General features: G+C 39.3%; 3 non-coding genes across 3 annotated transcripts; 1 reads left to right on the plus strand and 2 right to left on the minus strand.

Annotated features, from left to right (window-relative positions):
• Positions 1 to 892: 892 nt before the first annotated feature.
• Positions 893 to 974, minus strand: trnas-uga (transfer RNA serine (anticodon UGA)). Its single transcript has one exon. It is a non-coding gene; the product is annotated as a tRNA-Ser (tRNA).
• Positions 975 to 1,440: 466 nt separating this feature from the next.
• Positions 1,441 to 1,512, plus strand: trnaa-cgc (transfer RNA alanine (anticodon CGC)). The gene has a single exon. It is a non-coding gene; the product is annotated as a tRNA-Ala (tRNA).
• A 2,231-nt stretch (positions 1,513 to 3,743) lies between these two features.
• trnav-uac (transfer RNA valine (anticodon UAC)) lies at positions 3,744 to 3,816 on the minus strand. Its single transcript has one exon. It is a non-coding gene; the product is annotated as a tRNA-Val (tRNA).
• Between the last annotated feature and the right edge of the window lie 1,435 nt (positions 3,817 to 5,251).

Genomic DNA, 5,251 nt, shown 5'->3' on the forward strand with positions numbered 1-5,251 from the left:
ACAATTACATTGGAAGCAACATTCTTTCCGCAATATTAAGCTGATCCACCCCTTAAAATATATATATATATATATATATATATATATATATATATATATATATATATATATATATAAAATAAAATTTAAAAATAAAAATAATAATAATAATAATAATAATAATAATAATAATAATAATAATAATATTTAAAAAGAATCAACCTTGATTAACATGGACTGAAGGGCATCAAGTCCAGGATTATCGGAGAGCAGAAGCTGAGTGCAGTCATTTAGGGTCTGTTTGCAGCGGATAAGGAACTTCCTTCTCACCATCTTCAATTGTGGTGTTGTTGGTTCAAACTGACTGTACACGGATTTAATGAAAGGAGGCGCTAGGGAAATTGGCTGGTAAAATTAGCATATTAAAGAATGCGGTAAATTAGCGTGTGTAGGACCACTTGCAGCCGTTTATTTTGCACATGTTGGACCGCCTGCAAGCACATTTGCAAGTGCTTATTTGAGGCGTTAATTTAGCACGTGAAGATGTTCATTTAACGCGTGCACGCATTAATTTAGCGCCCGCACCTGCTTACTTTACACACATAGCATTAAAAAGATAGCGGTTTGACCCCAACGGCGTTCCATACTTCAGAAGGCGTACCAAAATATACATTTTCTCAAAAGTGGGGTTAGAAGTTAATCAAAGTTTTATTGAGAATGGAGTTTAGCGTTCCTCAGCTAGTGTATTTCGTGTACCTTTCAATCAATCTATCGCATATTTTAGCACATGCATAAGGTTTGATCGCGCAAATTGATGTCCTAACAAAATCTGGTTCTTTTCGCATGGTGAACGGGGTTATTCGTTATAATCCTCACTCCTCAATCCTATAACTGATTCAAAATAACCATTTTCCGCTGCGAGCAGGGTTCGAACCTGCGCGGGAAGAACCCATTGGATTTCAAGTCCAACGCCTTAACCACTCGGCCATCGCAGCTTATGATTGTTTTAGAGTATATTATAAATAATGAACAATTCTTGTAAAGCGTCGACGATTCCGTGAACGTTATAAGACCAGGCGGTTTGGCTAGCTAGTTTGATTTTAGGCTACCATCCATAACGTGGATAGTATTTAACTAAATAGCTATTGCACTGTCTGACACAAACATCAGTAAACATCGCTGATCTAGCTACAACGCACAGTAGCAAGCATAGCTAACTTAACGTTAGCCATCAAGAAGCTAACGTAAACATCATAATGTTGTGCGCCACTGTAAACGTTGTCGACATCAGATACTGCAATGAATGTAGAATTAAAGACTAAGTGCATAAATCACATACCAACCAACCTGATTAACAAGTTGCTAGGGTCGGATAATGGGACGCTTTCGATCACATAAAACCATAAATATTGCAGGAACTAGGTTTAAATAGCTTAAATACTTACCCTAGCAGTATCACGTGGGGATGTAGCTCAGTGGTAGAGCGCATGCTTCGCATGTATGAGGCCCCGGGTTCAATCCCCGGCATCTCCATGTTTTCCTAAGATTATGTTTTATTATTTTTATTTCACCTTTTTTTAAAACAAGTTCTCATCAACAAACTGCGACCTGGCGAAGATAAAGCAAAGCAGTGGTACGCAACATCCGGGAAAAGCATTTAGCCACACTAGCAAGGCGTCAGGAGTCTGATGGCTTGGGGGTAGAAACTGTTGAGAAGCCTTTTGGACCTAGACTTGGAGCACCGGTACCGCTTGCCGTGCGATAGAGAACAGATGAGACAGCCTATAGTGAGGTCAGAGACCTGGCTGTGTGGTGCCAGGAAAACAACATCTCCCTCAATGGGAGCAAGACAAAAGAGATGATCATGGACTACAGGGAACATGCCCCCATTCTCATTGACAGGGCGGATTGAGAGTTTCAAGTTCCTTGGTGTCCACATCACCAACACACTATCATGGTCCAAACACACCAAGTCAGTCGTGAAGAGGGCATGACGGCACCTTTTCATCAGGAGACTGAAAAGATTTTCGCATGGGTCCCCAGATCCTCCAAAAGTAACTGCTCGGCACACGACCGACCGACCGTAAGGCGACACAGAGGATAGTGTGTATGGCCCAGTACATCACTGGGGCTAAGCTGCCTGCCATCCAGGACCTATATACTAGGCGGTGTCAGAGGAAGGGCCAAAGAATTGTCAAAGACTCCAGTCACCCTAGTCATAGGCTGTTCTCTCTGCTACCACACGGCAAGCGGTACCAGGGCGCCAAGTCTAGGTCCAAATGGCTTCTTAGCAGCTTTTACCCCAAGCCATAAGACTGCTGAACATTTAATCAAATGGCCACCCGGACTACTTACATTGATCTAAATGCATAAATCTCCTGCACATTGACTCAGTAACGGTACCCCCTGTATTTAGCCACGTTATTATTATTTTATTGTGTTACTTTTTATTAAATTTTTTACTTTAGTTTATTTAGTAAATATTTTCTTAACTATATTTATTGAACTGCATTGTTGGTTAATTAAGGGCTTGTAAGGAAGCATTTCACTGTAAGGTCTACCTACAACTTTTGTATTCGGCACATGACAAATCAAATTTTATTTTGTGGAAAATTGTGTTTCTTAAAGAAAGTACTGTAAAACTACAATTAATAGCCCAGGCATGTATTTGCTTCAATCACTGAACACAACCGGCTCTTATTAGAGATAGGTTTCTATTTGAACCAAGTGTTTATTTCCTAATGCACACAGCTTTTGCTCAATAATTTGTTGAAAAGACTACCACACTGTTTATTGTGACCAGTATGACCAGTGTAAACATTATAATAACAAATCCAACACTGATCAGAGGTGCATTTAATTGAAGTTTTATGGTATGCATATTTTACCTTTTTTTTCTTGCCTTCTCGCCATTAAATCGAGTTAAGGAGGAAACGGATGCATTTGCAGCCTGAAAGGAAAATTGTTTTATGTATGAACCGTCCACAAGCGATCCGAGTGTATAGCCGGCTGCATAGATACCCTTTGGATGGTAGAATGAAACGACTCAATATCGCCATCTGCAGGCTTTTGGGCTTAAACTCAGTCAACTACTTGTTGACAGTGACTCACAATAACCCTTTTATTTATTTTTTTATTTCACCTTTATTTAACCAGGTAGGCAAGTTGAGAACATGTTCTCATTTACAATTGTGACCTGGCCAAGATAAAGCAAAGCAGTTCGAAACATACAACAACACAGAGTTACACATGGAATAAACAAACATACAGTCAATAATACAGTAGAAAATACTTCTAAATACAATGTGAGCAAATGAGGTGAGATAATGGAGGTAAAGGCAAAAAAAAAAAGCCATGGTGGCGAAGTAAATACAATATAGCAAGTAAAGCACTGGAATGGTAGATTTGCAGTGGAAGAATGTGCAAAGTAGAGATAGAAATAATGGGGTGCAAAGGAGCAAAATAAATAAATAAATACAGTAGGAGGAGAGGTAGTTGTTTGGGCTAAATTATAGATGGGCTGTGTACAGGTGCAGTGATCTGTGAGCTGCTCTGACAGCTGGTGCTTAAAGCTAGTGAGGGAGATAAGTGTTTCCAGTTTCAGAGATTTTTGTAGTTCGTTCCAGTCATTGCCAGCAGCAACCTATGTGGATATCAACAGCAAACTCTGTATTAAAATAGTGTAGACTGCCACCACCTAAATAGACACATGCATTAGCAATACTGTGGTGTATCACATAACGTATGTACGTAAATTAAAAATATGGTTCCACTGGGGCTCGAACCCAGGACCTTCTGCGTGTAAAGCAGACGTGATAACCGCTACACTATGGAACCACTTGGAAACTTGGATTCCGATATGCCTTAAAATATGTTGCGTACTGTTAACTCTTGCAAATGAGACTATACATTTTGCGATGTTCATTTCAAGTTTCGAAATGGCTAGCTAACTAGTATTTAATTACTGTTGCTAATAAAGTCAGTACATGCCAAAAACACAAATGTAAAGACATATATCCTGAGCTAGTTATTTCGGAGCTACCATAGAAGTAGCTAACACGTGTGCATCTACTGGGACACCAGCTAACGTTATCTAATTTTAACGGCCACAAAACTCCGATGCAAACTCCCATTCACCAGCTCTGCAAGCGTTATAATGTCAAAATACGTTCGTTGATCACCAAATAAGGAGTTTGGTTGAGCAACTATCTTCTCCATTTTCTGAGCTACACTGGCCAAAATGCACCTCCAACAACAACCTTGAAACCCTTACATAATTCTGCCCAAAAATAACATGACAATTTCTCTCAACCAGTGGCTTTTCAGGTCAGCGCTGATGCCGCACTTTGATAAGCAGTTTCCACTTTGTCAAAGGCAGGTGCACAAAATATTTAGCTTATTCTTTCCCAGGGCGCCTCTCCAGGGTGCTCTCCAAAAACGTTCTGTCCCAAAAAATATCTAACATAAATCATGTAACAGATATAGAATATGCAGCATACAGGCTAGCCTACATGCTGGAGATAAAATGTATGGCATTGTAATGAGACGGACGGGTTTGACATCATGCAGGTTTCTCCTATCAAATAGCCTAATCTAAATGGCTCTCAATCCCCCCCAAATTGCTGTCATGTTAACAAACAACATGTAACAACAGGACAGATCCAAGTTGTCCAGGAGTTTCACCTCATTGTCATAATCAGTGGTTTCAACTTTGTACTTTTGATTAATTTTGGAGTATAGGCTAGACCAATTATGTACCATACCTTATATCATTTTTTTTTCTATCATGTTTTTCTGCCATGTGTAATATGCGGTAGGCTATGCATTGTATGAAGGCACAATCATTATTTTAATTCTGTTTTTTTTCGTGCTTTGACTCATATAGGCCATAAACTCCAATATGCATACGTTTTCTGTATTTAATCATCACCTTAGAATGCACTTCTATAGGCTTTGAAACAAGGTCCACAACTACCATGTTTTCCATTCAGTTTCAACTTGTTGTTGAACTTCTTTCTTCATATTAATCAATCACAGTGAGATGAGTTTTAAAAGCAAATACTGTTTTGATGATAAGTGTTTGATGTGATTTTCGATGACATTTGCATTTATGTGGTTAGAGGCACTGGCGTGTATTCATGGATGCCAAGGGAAGCCAGGCTTTAGGCCTCCCTTGACAAAAAATGTATAAAGTAATAGCCAATCAGAGTGGAGCTAAACTGTGTGAGCTCAGCTATGAATGTTCTGGTGCACCAAACAAGTTCGGATTTGG

This window comes from Oncorhynchus mykiss, chromosome 15 (assembly GCF_057628025.1).
Source record: "Oncorhynchus mykiss isolate SJ-2025 chromosome 15, ASM5762802v1, whole genome shotgun sequence".
Taxonomy (NCBI): domain Eukaryota; kingdom Metazoa; phylum Chordata; class Actinopteri; order Salmoniformes; family Salmonidae; genus Oncorhynchus; species Oncorhynchus mykiss.